Source organism: Euprymna scolopes, chromosome 35 (assembly GCF_053919585.1).
Source record: "Euprymna scolopes isolate OS-2025 chromosome 35, ASM5391958v1, whole genome shotgun sequence".
NCBI lineage: Eukaryota > Metazoa > Mollusca > Cephalopoda > Sepiida > Sepiolidae > Euprymna > Euprymna scolopes.
The window spans coordinates 22,166,609-22,184,306 of record NC_136516.1 but is presented as its reverse complement, the minus strand read 5'-3'; positions in this window follow the sequence as shown (position 1 = coordinate 22,184,306).

Here is a 17,698-nt window from a genome sequence, read left to right as displayed (position 1 = left end):
AGCCTCTGTTCCATCGACGAAACGTTGCATCCCTCTGCCTGTCTTACAAGTATTTTAATGGTGAATGCTCTGACGAACTGCAGACACTTGTGCCCCCACGATGTAGACACCCTCGACAAATCCGACAGGCAGCTAAATCCCACCCCCACAGAGTAGAGATCCCTAGATGTAAAAGATCTTTCTACTCCAGTAGTTTCTTCCCCAGAACCGCTAGACTCTGGAATTCCATTCCAGGTTCTTGCTTCCCTAACTGTACTGACATGCAGAAGTTCAAGTGTAACGTGAACCGACATCTTGCTGCCCAAATCCCAAAATAATGCCCCAGTAGTTGCTGCTCCTGATAGTAGGCCCCTACACTAAAGTGGCAATGCGCCTTGTTTGGGGTGAAAATGTAATAAAAAAAAAAATATACCCCATCCACGACATTATCAATAAAAAAATTACAAATTTGTGGGAGTTTGTTTATTAGTTTTAATATGCCTTTTTTATTCGATATGAAATTCCATTACTTTCAGGACATAATCTAAAAATTGAACGATAATTAAAAAGTAAACATTTTTTACGGATAAATTTAGATCATTGTTGTGAGGATCACGGACAAATTTTACCAACAAATGTTCTACGACAATGACATTTTGTTGTCATACTTAACAGCTTTTCTAAAGTTGAGATATTATTGATCTTGTGAAACGCCGATCAAGTAAGTACCAACTTTGGGAGTGTTTTGTAGTTTTTAAAGTTCTAGCTAGACACACATACAGATAACCGTCCTTTATATACTAGATATAATCCTTCATTTATTATGTTCGGTTACTATTAAAATTACTATTTCGGCGGAAGCGTGACAAGGGAATTAGCAGCGAGTCTTACAAAGATATGAAAGCGCCTATGAAAACAAAAACAGAGAAATAATAGAAAAAAAAAGTGTCCGATTGTGTACAGACGACTGAATACGATTGCAAGAATTACAAAAGGTTAAGGAGACGACAACCCATCAACTGTTAATCATTGAAAAATTAGTCTTGATTCATTAGATTCGTGATGAATACGTCTCTGTCCAAATGTAATTACATTAAGTCTCTTCTAGTTATTCATGCTATGCTTTCGATGAGAAAACAATGTGAAATACAAAGGACCTTTTCGTGTGGGGTGGACGCGTGTTATTATTATTATTATTATTATTATTATTATTATTATTATTAACTATTATGATAATTATTATTGGCTCACATGCAGCTTTCAAACAGGTAATCATACATCTGTTTGAAAACCTGTGGTGTTTCCTGAAAGTTGAGTGACAACAAGTCTCCCCAGACGCCCAGCACTCTTCACTTCTTTCGATGGCATTTGCAAATAAATTTGTGGTATCGCAACAGCCTCTCACCATTGATTTCTCGCTGGCAGCGACCATTGGTCTGTACTGGAATTTGAGTGGCACTAAGTCTCCCTAAGGTCCCAGTTCTCTTCGCGCTTGTCCAGCCGAGGTCTGATCAGAGCTCTCTCCTCGGTCTTTTTCTCCTCCTAAACCCTCCTTTGCTCTTTGGTTTCACACTTTTTTTATGGGGGAACGGTGATGGAACAAGGGGAGTGGATGCGCGATGGGGATGTAGAACTTGTTGATATGCAGCTTCATGGTTTTTCATTCCCTGTAACGCTTCTTCGTGTTTTGTTTCTGCAGGAGGTTGTCTGGCTCACGCATGTGTTTCATGTGACACTTTTATTATTATTATTATTATTATTATTATTATTATTATTATTATTATTATTGGCTCTCAAGGAGCTTTCACACAGGTGATTAAAGGTATCATTGAATACAGCCTTTGGTGTTCCCTGGAAGCTGAGTGACAACAAATATCCCAATATTCACCAGTATTCTCCACCTCTTTCGATAATATTTGCAAATAAATTTGCATTATCGCAACAGCTGCTTGCCATTGATTTATTGGTGGCAGTGGCCATTTGTCTTTACTGGAATTTGAGTGACAATAAGCCCCCCCCAATGTCCCAGTTATCTTCGCATTTATACAGTGGAGATCTAGTCAGTGCTCACTCCTCGGTCTTTTCTTCCTCCATGGCTCCGGTGCTGCTCAGTCTCTCTTTTGGGGGAGAGGGAAGGGGACAGTGATTTTGTGCTGAGGAGGGAGTGGGGTTAGAGAACTTATAGTTATGCATCTTCAATGTAGCGCTTAATATTTTGTCTCTGTAGCAGCTTGTCTGGTTTGCGCTTGTGGCTCATGAGTGTCAGTCTATATCTTCAAAGGTTTTCCTTAATATTGCAGCTGTTTTCAGGATTGTTGTTCGTTGTCTTTTTTCAATCATTCCTCTAATTCCAATTTCTCCCATTCTTTTTTTTTCAAAGTTTTTATTATTATTATTATTATTATTATTATTATTATTATTATTATTATTATTGTTGTTGTTGTTGTTGTTGTTGTTGTTGTTGTTGCTGCTGCTGTTCATGTATTTATTCAAGTTCGATTTGTATGGCAATAAAAATAATTCGGTATGCATGATGATGGTGGATGCTAATCGCTTTTTAACTTAATAAAACTACGCAACTCCATCTTTTAGGAAAACTGTACAGTTTGGTGAATCATCCGGCGATAGGTTGCGAGAGTAACCAAGAGATATTCTATTAGGCTGACTGAACCTAGCATATTTCCATATCAAGAACGTGTTTTAATTATGTGGCTTGGCTTGAGTGAGACTTCGATAGAAAGTGCTGTTGCAAACTTAGTGAGAACCTGGTTCGAATAGTAGAAATTGGTCGTATGTGAAAAAAAAATACTAATTATGCGGGTGTGTCACAGGATTCGATACACAGACGTTTATTATTCCTAATATTCATAAATGACCTTCCTGATAAAAGTATCTCTGGGATGGGTATATTTGCTGACGACATCACGCTTCATAGCAGACTCGAGGAGGAATTAAATGGACCCATATCTAAAAAAATGTGTACAACCTTAGAAAAAGACCTCCAATCTGTAGTGAAATGGTTTTGCAAATAGATGGATACATTCAATGCTGCCAAGCTAAGCTTCTTTTCTTTAATAATTACAAAGGATATTCTCGGTCATTGATTACAAACTCCTCGGCTTAACAGGCTTAGATTTTTGGCCAAGATCAAAGTTCAAAAGTGTTGTATCTGTTCCGGCAGATGCTGCACTTAAGATAATTTGTACCAGTCAATGGAGGGGAAACCCTCTATACTGGGACAATTATTATTTTTGGTAACCAGAGTGACCCCTTTCAGGGGAGCTGGTTTTTACCTCACATTAAAAACGGCCTTGTGCCTAATTTGCTCAGTGGGGGAGCAAATAAACACCATCTGTTCCGGCAGATACTGCACTTAAGATAATTTGTACCAGTCAATGGAGGGGAAACCCTCTATACTGGGACAATTATTATTTTTGGTAACCAGAGTGCCCCCTTTTTGCCTACTTTTAGGGGAGCTGGTTTTTACCTCACATTAAAAACGGCCTTGTGCCTAATTTGCTCAGTGGGGGAGCAAATAAATACCATCTGTTCCGGCAGATACTGCAATCAAAGACAATATGTGGGGGCAACCCCACATATAAGACCATTGCTCTTGTAGCAATCAGTTATTGGTCAATGTAGGGGAAACCCTTGATACCAATTGTCACTATCCAGATCCCCTACTCCCCAAGGAGCTGATCCCCATTTCCACAATCTCTCCACATTAAAAACGGCCTTGTGCCTACTTTTCTCAGTGGGGACGCAAATGAATACAAACTCCTCGGCTTAACAGGTAACATGAATTGGAACTAAAACATTAAGGTCATTGTCAAAGCTGTTGGAAAGAAGATGGAGTTTCTCTTTGGCTATAGAATATTACTCATACCCGAGAGTATCCTGTACTTTTTCAAAATCACTATTTGCTTTGCATAGAGTACTGTTCCCAAATCTGGGCTGGTTCATCTACAACTAGTTTCTCGGTTTTAGACAGGTTTAAGAAAAAAGTATCACTATCCTAATCGATCCCGCATAAGCAACCAATATTCACCCACTGTCCTATCACCGAAAGTGGAATTTATATTTTACAAGTATTTTATTGGAATGTGATTTAAGGAAATCCAAAGTAATTGTACCCCTTCAACGTAAATACTTCATATTAACCTGACAAGGAATCATATCGACTTTACACTGTAAAGATCGCTAGATGCCGGAAAGCTTTCAACTTGAATAGTTTCTTTCCTTTAACTGGTAGAATTTGCAATTACCTTCTGGGTCTCTGCTTTCCTGACTGTACTGACATCTCTAACTATAATTTGAACAGATATATCGCTAATCAATTTCCTATAAATCTGATTCTAAATTGCTTCTCATTACGTCATGGTGGCACTATGCTTTGCTTGGAGTAAAATAATGCAACAACTCATACTTTTATTGCTATCATAAAAGAGCTTGGTTTGGCTAGAATGTAAAACGTGGGTGTTACAAAGAGCAGGTATAACAGTAATATTTGTACGTATCGAAAGTATATTATCGGCGTATATAAAGGACAGGCTAAATAAAAGTCGACGAATAGTGTTTTAGTGCTACAATGACAAACAACACCAATCAATAAATGTATTTATTAGTATTTAAATCCGTATAGACAGAGACAAGTGCACAACATAACAAAGTTCCAGTGGCAAGAAAATTGTTGTCGATATCAGTACTGAAAGCCATTTTTATGAAGAAAAGTCGATTACGTGATAAAAAAATCGTGGCAAACACATTGTTGCATGGAATATACTGTCATCAGAAGAGCGTATATACGTTATAAAAGTAGAATTGCCAAAATCTTTATTTCCGAGATAAATATTTCAAAAGTGCAATTTGAAAAAAAAAAAGGCACTTACCGTATAAAAATCTAATGGCAGATATAATACTGCGCCGAATATAATGTCATTAAGAAAATGTACCTATTTACTATGCCTCCCCACGGGACAGAGTTAGACACCAGGGTCGTTTTTTAACGTGGAGAAAAGGTACAAAAATAAAAATTGTCTCAGTCGTGAAGGATTTCTCCTCCACCGAAAAAGAACAAGAAATAGAAGTGCAGCATCTGAAGAACAGATACTACACTTTGATCTTGTAAACCACGAAGAGAATTCCAATGACAGCAATATTCCTTCAATTAAACCGACCGTATTTTTAGTCGTCATTTTATTTTTAAAAAAAAGCATTCTAGCACCGATATCCACAATTATAACGATGCTATGTAACTAGAAACCTTCTTGTTTGAAAATGTAAGCTTGTTAGATTCAGGACGGCTCCAGATTCGAATTTTTTATAGTGCAAAAGGTAATCCGTGCGACTGAACATGATACAACGTTTTTACCGGCCTTATTCTTTTAGTTACATTGTTACATATTTTTTTAATCAAATACTTACAGGTTAAATCGAAGAAAAGTATACCACGTAAGCAAATTCCAGTGTCCATACAAGCAGTTGTAACGACGGTATGTAATAGCTGTTTGTAAATGTGTTCTTCTTTGTGTATCAGCTCTGTTTTTGCAGCCACCGATGATCATGGCTTTTATGTTTGCTCTGCGTTCGCTCGTTTCGTCTCTGATTGTGCAACTTGTTGAGATCGTTCGTGAACTTTGTTCTCTGTATGCTTGTATGTGTGTTGTTTTTTTTTTTCTAGGACAACACATCTAAGCAAAGGATCAAATTGAAAATATGCAAATCTTAAATACACCCCAACCTCCTCTTTGGTTCGGAAATATATACACTCCCCCCAAAAGTTGGAAACACGCGTGGATAATAACTCTACCTAACTTTCTTTTAGGGCCGAAAATTTCCTCTGGAAACAACAGATCTATGGCGGACTTTCATTTGCATCATAAAATGAAGACGTCTTCAGTTTGGAGGTCATTGTTCTAGAGCAGTCTTCTTCTTCTTCTCTATGTATCTGATCTGTTTCGCGGATATCGATGATCATGGCTTCTATGGTAACGCTGCCGACATTTATAAATGGCAGTCGGCTGGATTCGAACATGGTAGAGTCAGTTTATAAGTCTTACTCGGAATCAAAATTTACTATCGCTTTATCGTTGGACTAATACAAAAGTACATATTCGCTTCATCATCGGACATTTATATTTCTACTAAGTTTTTATCATTATTCAGGAAAATTGATTGTTTCGTTTGTATAAATATTCATACTATTCAATATTTTGCTTCGGAATTACTGCGACGAGGATTTCTCATTAGCATTTCTTGGAATTATTCGCATTTTTTGGGATTATTCGCATTTTTTGGGATTATTCGCATTTTTGGAATTATTCGCATTTTTTGGAATTATTCGCATTTTGGGGGATTATTCGCATTTTTTGGGATTATTCGCATTTTGGGGGATTATTTGCATTTTGGGGGAGAATTCGCATTTTTGGGATTATTCGCATTTTTGGAATTATTCGCATTTTTTGGAATTATTCGCATTTTTTGGAATTATTCGCATTTTGGGGGATTATTCGCATTTTTTAGGATTATTCGCATTTTTGGGATTATTCGCATTTTTGGGATTATTCGCATTTTGGGGAATTATTCGCATTTTTGGAATTATTCGCATTTTGGGGGATTATTCGCATTTTTTAGGATTATTCGCATTTTGGGGGAGAATTCGCATTTTTTGGGATTATTCGCATTTTGGGGGATTATTCGCATTTTGGGGGGATTATTCGCTCTACTATTTCCCCTTTGGGTGTTTTTCTCACAAAGTGTTGGCCGATGAACACTCATAAGGTCGAATATTAGAACATGATTCTTCAGATAAATACACAGGAAATCTATTAAAATTCAAACTAATCTTTTTTATTACGAGGTGTTTAAAAGAAGTGTCCACACTTTTTGCACAGACATTAAAAATTGTTGTAAACTCTTAAAAATTCAATATGTTATTGCTATACATCTTATGAGATGATTGACCAATTTTTACGATTTCAGGTTCAAAGGAACAGCTACAGCAGGAATTGGAATACACCTTACTAAATCTGATTTTCACAGCTGGTGAATTTCAAAAATGCAATCTGGACGTGATGACACTTTAACAGAACGATATGTAATACATTTCTATTTTAAACTTAGAAAATTCTACAGAAACGTATTAGATGATTCAGACTGCTTTTGAACCATCTTACATGAATTGAGTGCCAGTTTCGAAATGGCATAAGAGATACAAGGTGGACAGGGAGTCTGTGAGGGATGATCAGGAGGTGTAGGAGGAGTAAGGAAGCCAAGGTTGATTTGTGAAAAGATAATAATTTTATGGACAATGACCGTCGTGTATCTATAGAGCAAAATAAGTGCGCAGTTTGATGTCAGTGTGGGAAACGTACAAAACTTAATATGCGGAAGATTTGCGCGATTTTGTCTCACGTGTGCTCAGAGAAGATCAGAAAGAAATGCGTTGCCATGGTTATCAAGACAGTTTAACACCTTTCCTATAGTCCAGACCTTGTTCCTTGTGATATTTGGTTAATTCCCTAAGCTTACGAAAAACCTTACAGGCTTTCGTTAAGTAAAAACTGAGGAAATAAATGAGGATGTTCGAGGATTATTGGCACGCCCACACAAAAAGAATTTCCATTAGGCGTTCCCGAAGTTGTGGGAACGGTGCAATAAATTCATTGGAGCCAGTGGAGATTATTTCAAAGGGAGACTAGAGTTACATGCGTGTACTATCAAGAAACGTGCCCATCTGAAAAACTTAAGTACGGACTATAAGGAGGGTGAAGAAATGTCTTGAGTCCATCTTAGTCAAATAGTCTATGACAAAGATGGAGCATCCTTCAGATAAACTTCGCGCAAATCTTCCGCATCTTCAGTTCATAGCGAATAAGTGTGGTACAGTTCCGGCAATGATAACTAGTTGCAAAATAACTAGACGTAATACAAATACTCAAACAGCCAACAAACAAAAAATATACTAAGCATTACAAAATTGAGTATATTTTATTTACTATTCCTATTTACTTGCCTCCCCACGAGGGCAGAGTTTGACACAAAGTCTGTTTTTAATGTGGAGAAAATCTAGTTCCCCCCAAAAAGTCTTCTAGGTGGTAACAAAAATAAAAATTGTCTCAGTTATGAAGGATTTCTCCTTGTTTCTTTGTCCCGTCGCAAGATACAAAGAACACAACTGTAAGGATAGCTGTGCGTGTAATTGTAAGCCAAGTGTTGCATAATCCCCAACAACAGGTCCCCTAAATCGGCACAATCCGGAGATAGGCGGAGAAAACATACACATACAGCACCTGAGATTCCAAAATGGTCACCTATTATACTCTTATATATATATATATATATATATATATATATATATATATATATATATATATATATATAGGTTTATAAACAAGCGGTTAGAGCACTGTAAAAGTGGTGGACAAATGTTTGTTTAAATAGACATTTGGCGAGATAATTTGGGTCGATCGGTAGAACTGAGGACTGTCAACGCGATGGTTCTAGGTTAAATCCTCGGCTTGGGAGAGGTGCTAGTCTAGCGGCACTGATGAGTTGTGATACAACGAAACAGGACTGTGTATATATACATATATATATATATATATATATATATATATATATATATATATATATTTATATATATATATATATATTTATATATATATATATATGCATGCTCGGAGTCAAATTGAATATAGAAATGTTGATATCTTTGGTTCGATAGGACGGAACAACATGAAAATTTGCAGGATTTTTGAAGATTATAATATAATTCTATGGTTAAAATTTAATGACAATTGGTAAAAAGAACTTATATTGTCAAACCAATAAAATATGCCCAAATTTGCTAACATTGCTGTTTCTGTTGACTCCACTGTGGCGTTGCTAGGCTACCAATATATATATATATATATATATATATATATATATATATATATATATATATATATATATATAAAGTTATAAAATATATATGGCGATTAAGCTACACTGAATATTCCGCGTTTCATCCACTCTATGACTCTTCAGGCTTATGCGCTTTTCTGTTTGCTCTGCGCATAAGCCTTAAGAGTCCTAGAGTGGATGAAACGCGGAATATTTAGTGTAGCTTAATCGCCATATATATTTTATAACTTACTAACTAGCTCTACCAACGTATTGAGCACTTTTGAAGTAAATACTTAAAGTTTACACATAAATTTATACTTTCGTATATTAATTTTATGTGAGTAAATTAAGTAGTTATATATATATATATATATATATATATATATATATATATATATATATATATATATATATATATTAAATAATTTGCCAAGACCACTGAAAAAATAGTTGGATCTAAAGAGTTTCTCACAGCCGATGCAATTCCCTAGAATGCCACATCTGGGTTTCGAAGCCTAGTAGGTGATGCACTTTTTGCTACCCTGCAGCCACTTTCCTCCATATATGACTTTGTGAGTCTCTGCTCTCTTGTTATTTTCATGGCAAGTGCCCGTCTGAGCTCCAATTTATTTTTCCCTTTTGCAAAACTTTCACAAAACACTCGACAAGCTACTGATACTATCAACAGCTTCCCTCTTCAATCTCTGCCTAAGTCTAAACGACGATTCAACACATACAGGTTATTTCCTCGAACTACCCTACCTGTGGAACACTGTTAAATTGGCCTGCTTCCCAAACGACTAGATCATGTTGAACAGTCCGCTTTTCTAATCAAGCTGCGCTCAACTTACACTATTAACGATTACTACATTACAACCTTATTAACCGTTATCCTCTAGTGGCCTTCGGACCTTGCTAAGTCATGAATCCTTTGACACACACATACATACACAGCACACATACACACACACACACACACACACACATATATATATATATATATATATATATATATAATAAAATATGCTTTTTACAAAGCAAGTAAAAATCTATATATAAATTAAACATCTAACAAACGTATATTAAACTTATGCTTCAAAAATCAAAGTGCTCTACGAATTTATAGCCAGTTTATAAACACGAGAAACAAGCCAAATAAATATGCACAAATCTTGACCGTTTACTGAATTTTTATAAATACTAAGAGTTATCAAAATATTTTTTTAAAAAGCGTTGCAAATCGACCAATGCATAGAAATCTTCGGTTCGAGATGCAAAGAAAGGAATCCTCTCCTCAGGATGCAGGAACACATCTAAGAATACAAAGATAACAAGATCGAAATTGATTTCCAATAATTTTCATTTTTTTTCTTTCTTTTTTAATATATATATTTCATTTGAATTCAATCATCTGTTCGGTCACGTGACTTGACCCTCTTATGAGAAGTGAGGAATGTTGACTCAAAATCGATGCGTATCGATCGACATTGGGAAATGCTACAATAGCAAATTGATGGCGAGCAAGTGTTCATTGATCCGTACAGATATCCACCGGAAATGTGTATCGATCTTTAATGCAATGTTTCTCATTTCGGAACAGTCAAGAGATTTGGATGGATTCGATATGCAAATCAAAACCAACATCATGACAATAATACTATAGTATTACTAGTTTAAATAAAAGCAAATAACAAACAAGGCCAACATACAAATGCCGAGTATTATATTAAACATGACATAGCATAAGAGTAAAGAAGCAACCTAATAGAAGTTAGTGTCCCCAATGAAGTTTGCTTGAAGAGATTTGATAGAGAAAGAATAGAGAAATATGTAAATCTTATTTGCATTATACTAGTAGAGATGTTTGGCGTTGTCCGGGTGGTTGGAGGTGTAAAAAAAATTTGGTAGGCAGTTAGGCTCAAACTAGAAGCCTTGAGGCGAAGGCTGAAAAGAAAGTGTGACACGTTATCGCAGAGCAGTGAAAACGGTTGAAATTAAACGGTTAAAAAAGCAGGTGCTTAAACTAACGTCAACGTCTGGTTTTCTAAGTAAAACATACGCCATAGAGAAATGAAATCACAGCGCGAATTTTGTAACATAAAAGTCGCTCGAATAAAAGATAAAGACGACCTCGTTTCGTAAATCGGAGATATTATAATCTATGGAGTATATAAAAAGTTGTAAGAATTAGTGACCCCCCCCCCCGAGCGCCCGCCCGAAAACGGCCTTTTCCGGACATACAAAAAAAGCACACACACACACACACACACAAACGTACATAAATTTACGCTTTTATATAATAGATGTATTGAACTGACTATTGCTCTCAAATTGAGTAGTATTAATTCACGTTTCGGTCAGATTGTCCGATTGGGAGAGAAAGAGGAAATATTTCTGGCTCTGTATGTATTTTCGTATTCCTCTGTATCAGTCTCCACTTTTTGATCATAGTTTCGAATCTGTGAGAAGGTCATATGTATGATATGAAAAGAAACTAGAATCTTGGGGAGATCTGCATCATTTCAATAATTATAACATCAATCTACCTCATAAACAATAAATCAAAAACAACCAAGTATATATACACAGTGAACCAAATGCGAAAACGATAAAAACAATTACATTTAAAAAGAAAGTTAGAATAAATGGGGACAGTAGGTGAATGTCAGACATATGGCAGCAAAGAGAGGCAAATCGATTTGCTTCTACGAGGATTATTTCAAAAGTAAAGCCTTCTATTTTTTGTAACTCAAGAATTCAAAAAATGTTCGTTTCAACGATCAGTGTGCAGGTGTGCTTATGAACATATATGTTTAAGAAGGATGTCCTCCATAGTATCAGACCTGACCTAATGGTTAATTGTAAGCATAGACCGAATCATACCATCAAAAAAATTCCAACAAAAACCTAACAGCCAGCCATGGTTCTCCCCAGAATGTGCTGCTGCCATCGCGCACAGAAATCATTTTTTCCATAGCTACCAACGTAATAGATGCACTGAGACTAAAGCTGCTTTCATGAATGCCAGCAACCACTGCAAAAGAGTAATAAAAAATGCAAGAGAGCTATACGCTCAGTCTGTTAAATCTAAAGTAGCTGAGCAATGGCCTGGTTCCCATCAGTTTTAAAAAATAACAAACAGGATCCTGAAAAGAAGCGTGCGGTCTATCCCAACCATCATCAATGGACTTGAGGTCATTTCGTCAGCATCAGACAAGGCCAAACTATTTTCCAAGATCTTTGCAGCTAATTCTACCCTATGCGACGGAGGCCAGCAACTCCCCGTATTTACTCCTATATCAGACAACACGCTATGCAACATACACATATATGTGCGTGAGGTCGCCAAGCTAATCAAGAACCTTGATTCCAGTAAAGCAACTGGTTCTGACGGAATTCCAATTATAGTGCTGAAAATGCTTCAACCAGAACTTGCCCCCATACTTACAAAACTGTTTAAGCGTTGCCGTAAGGAGAAGTGTTTCTCAACACCCTGGAAAACCTCATCAGTATGTCCTGTATTTAAGAATTTAGGTGATAAGTTGTCTCCCTCTCAGTACCGACCAATAAGTCTCCTGTATGTCATGAGTAAGTTGCTGGAATCTATATTTAATAAAGAAGTAGTCAACAAGCCTAACAGAAATAAACTTCTTAGTGACATGCAATATGGCTGCCGTTCTGTCAGATCTACAGCAGATGTGTTAATGGTTATATCTAATAGAATTGGTGAATCTCTTGACAAAGGCTTACTCTCTAGGGAAATTGGCCTTGATATATTAAAAGCCTTCGATAAAGTATAACATAAGGGCCTACTTCACAAGATTTCCAGTTACGGTATTACTGGAAATGTTTTCTCGATCATTGAATCATTTCTCTCTGATAGGCTCATAAGAGTAGTGGTTGATGGGCAGAAATCAGAGGCCTTCAGTATTTATGCTGGAGTCCCTCAGGGGTCCATCCTGAGCCCAACTCTCTTTCTGATCTACATCAATGATCTCCGAGAACATACTTAAATCGTTCGTTGACATCTATGCTGATGACACGACCATCTACGGCAACACATCAAAGGCCGTAATGACAAAGTTCTCTCTGATTCTCTCTCCTCTGATCTCGAGCGCGGAGCAGTCGGGGAAGAGGTGGCTGGTTACTTTTAATGCATCTAAAACCAAGTTCCTATCTTTACATCATCAACACTCTGATTCCCACCTGGCATCAATTGAAATGGATGGCTCTCGTCTTTGGGGTGCTCCATGTTTTGATAAGCTTCTGGGCTTGACATTTACTCCTGACCTGAAATGGAACATGTACATCAAGTCTATTGCCAAGGTCGCTGGAAAAATGGTAGGATCTTTCTACCGCTCCGGAAGATATCTCACTGCTGATGAAATTATATATATATATATATATATATATATATATATATATATATATATATATATATATATATATATATATATATATATATATATATATATAAGCTAAGTACGTCCAAGGATGGAGTACTGTTGCCACATCTGGGCAGGAGCTGCTAAAAACAGCCTATCCTGCTTTGACAAAGTACAAAATCGGCGACGAGATGTTGCATCCCTCTGCCTGTTCTACAAATACTTTAATGGTGAATGTTCTGACAAACTACAAACACTTGTACCTCCCCGACGTAACTACCCCCGACAAACCCGACAAGCTACTAAGTCTCATCCCTTTACAGTGGAGATCCCTAGGTGCAAGAAAGCCTTTTACTCCAATAGTTTCTTCCCCAGAACTTCGAGTCTTTGGAACTCCCTTCCGAGATTCTGTTTTCCCAACTGCAATGATATGCAGAAGTTCAAGTGTAATGTTAACAAACATCTTTCTACTCTTCTCCCTTCATAATGAACCCGCTAATTAATTCCCTAATAGTAGCCCCCTGCTTCAAAGTGGCACTGTGCCTTGTTTGGGGTGAAAATTGAATAAAAAAAAAAATAAAAAGTTGGGGATGCCCTTTTCTCTACCCTGCAACCTCTCTCCCACAGAAGAGACGTTGCCAGCCTGCCTTTGTTTCATCGTTACTTCCATGGCAAATTCTCGCCTGAGCTTCAATCTATGGTATCCCCTCGCCAATCTTTCACGAGGAGCACCCGTCTAGCGTAAACCACTGTCAAAAATTTCTCCATTCTTTATCTGTGCCAAAACCAAAACGTAGATTCCCTGAACAAAGCATCTTTCTTAGAAGTACACACCTGTTGAACTCTGTTCCGTCTGCCTGTTTCCCACCTGACTACAACCTGGATATCTTCAAGTCCAACATAAACAAATTCCTGATGAACCGCCCCCTTAAGTAAGACACTTTATCAAACCTCAACACTTACATACTGTACACGCAATAACCGTTATCCTCGAGTGACTTCAAGGCCTTGATAAGTGGTGACCATCTTGTAAAAATAAAATTCATAAAAATAGATCCAGCCGTTTTCAAGTCTATAGGGAACGAACTTACAGACACACAGGTGCACAGGTACAAAGACATACAGTAATAATTATTTTATATTAGAGATAAAGATCTTTCAGCCAGTATTTCTATTATAGATCGATCACACTAACAATATGAAAATTATTTTGGATTGAATAAAATGTCATGTATATTTAGAAAAGCTATCAGTTTGGAACTGCACGAGAAATGTTAAAAACAGCACCAACGTACCTGCATATTTTTTTAAAATATTTTATTATGAATTTTCTCAAGCGTCATGAAATATATGCTTTGTACCGAATTCTAGCACGATATAAATTTCATAAATTTCTCTTTGTTGCAATATTTGATTATAAATTTATTTTTTTATCTGTTTACATTCTTTAATATATATCTGTATATATAAAATAGTTGCGTTCATGTGTGTGTGTGTGTCTCTGCGTGTACAACGTTCCTACAACCCACATCACTAGACCGATCTTAACCAAACCTGACATGATGATGATGCCCCCCTCATCTTGGCAGAGTTCATACCATTTATCAAGGATAACTACAAGAAACTTTCTCTACCACCAATAGCAATGGCCAAAGACTTTATCTGAAAGTACATCTTTTAAACTCTTCGGTCTAACGTTAACAGGAAACATGAGTTGGAACAATTGCATTGAGAGCATTGCCAGGACCACTGCGAGAAAGGTGGGTTCTCTCTACCGTGCTAGAAAGCTACTAGGGCCCGAAAGTATCCTGTACCTCTATAAGGCAACCATTCGCCCATGTATGGAGTATTGTTGTCTCCTGTGGGAAAGAGGTTGTAGGGAAGAGAAAAGAGATCAGACCGTTGATGATGTAAAGATAGGAGTTTGGTTTTAGATGCATTAAAAGAAAGTAACCAGCCACCTCTTCCCTCACTGTACCACGCGCTCGAGATCAGAGGAGAGAGAATCAGAGAGTACTTTGTCATTTACGGCCTAATATGTGTTGCCATAGATGGTCGTGTAATCAGCATAGATATATACGCGTGATTTATGTTTTAGGAGATCATTGATGTAGATCAGGAAGAGAGTTGGGCCCAGGATGAACCCCGGAGAGACTCCAGCATTAATACTCATTTCTGCCCATCAACCACATTCTGGGGAGAACCATTGCTGGCTATTAGGTTTTTGTTGGAATTTTTTGAATGGTATGAATCGGTCTATGCCTACAATTAACCATTCGGTCAGGTATGATACTATGGAGGACACATCCTTTTAAAACAGGGAATGCAAAGGTAGATTAGATATGAATGTACGGAAGCTATCCCAGACAGCCGTATAGTATCGATATACAGTACGGTGGAGAGGTACGTCTGGAGACTTATTGAATTTCGTTTTTATCTTAACTGATACAGAGGAGACAGGACGAGTGATCAACATGAAATTTTACACTAAGATACTTTGTGTGTTCGGTAGTGTTCTTACATAAGTTTTGCATCAAGATGTCGTTGATAAGTATCGATAATTAATAATCGAAATATTCTGATGGAAGAAGAAACAGGAGAGTTTGACCAACGTTGACACTACAAGGCCATTTGAAAAGTTTTAACATAAGCGTAAATGCTCGACATATAAAAACAACACTAGTTTCTTTAATATAACAGGGGCGCGTTCGAAATGAAAGTTGTATTTAGAACAAAATTGAAATATGATACTTGCCTTTAAAGTTTAAGCTTTCATTTAAGCCATTATATATAAAAATAATTTTATGAAATTAATAGTAGACTCGGTACAATGTAAACTACAAAGTATTGTGAACTAAGTCACTGCGGGGAGGCATGTGAAGCTTCCTCCCAGTGCACAGCGATCGGCCCTAAATTGGAGCAGGATATTAAACGATTTTATTTAAAAATTGGGGATATCACCGATTTCGATGACAATAAAAATGAGAGTGTGAAACATTCATTGATCATTATTTAATCACGGGCAACGTCGTATCACTCTGCTAGTTAATAAAACTCTAGATTTAGCATATCCTATATTATTCTCATGAAATCAATGTCACTTTTTGACCAAATGAAAATATGCTAATTCATTAATCAATTTATTTCGAGATCGCAAAACATGATTAATATCAAATATGAACCAACTCTGGCGTCAATATCCAATAGGAATTCATCTTTTTTAAGGTTGTCCCTAAAGAGTTGGGACTTTTATCATTTTTCCCAAAGTTTACAAAAGTTTTAAGTGAATCAGCACAATATCCAGCTGAAAGCAAATTCCACATTGGATCTAAAACTTTACATTGATCAGGTTTCTATTGATGGAAAAGTCTAGGCTTGGATAGGCCGGAAGTATCAGCGCTATCTTGCATGGCGGAAATGCTCTTCCCTGGAGAAACTTACTTAATGAGAAGTGTCAGTAAAGATTTTTGGCAAAGGCTTCCAGAATCCATGTACAATATTCAATACGAACTGGTTTATAAAGTCCAGTGGTTAATACAAAATATCCGACATAATATGGAGATGATTAAGTGATTAAGGTATTCTTCATACACAAGTGCGATTCGATAATTGTCACGAGTTTATTATAACCGATCGACATTTGTAGTAATGTTACATATTTGCAGCGGCCGGTCGTCTAATATGCTTTACAATCTATATAATTTCTAAAATCAACTTTTTTCAATGTGTACTATATATACACTTGGCAGCGAAATAAAGCACACATAACTGGGTTATAAAAAAAACTTTTTTTTAATCCAATGACACCCTTTTTCAATATAGTATGACATGACCTGATATAAGTGAAGGGGGCGGCGGGTGTAGCGCGTATGTTTTTGCAGCTTGTCCTCATTGTGTGACCAACTCTCTGTGTCCTGTTTGCTTTTTGTTGTGTCGATTTATATAAACATTCTTTCATTCTGGAATGTTTTATATTTCCCAATGTGTAGTGTTCTAATTCTTTGATTAATATTTCTCTCACATATTCCTGGTCAAATTATGCATTTCAACAGCTATTGGTGGAAAGCCGCACATTCCTTAAATAGAATTAATTTGCGTGTATATATATATATATATATATATATATATATATATATATATATATATATATATATACTGCCGTTATCAATACACTCCCTACCAGCCTCTTTTGATGCTTAGATCGTAAGAGTCCAGAGTGCGTTTTATCACTCACAGCCATGCCGCATCTCTGAAGTTGAAAAATCAATTTCCCAACTATGCTGACTGCATTGGATTCGTAAACGTTCAACGTGCGTCAGTGAATGCCGATTGGCTCAATTTATTTCTGCGTGGAATAAATTCACTCACGCATCTCTGTTTCTGACACATGTCCCTGAGTCTCACACTGACCATATCTTCAACAGAGAGATTCAACTTACAGTTCA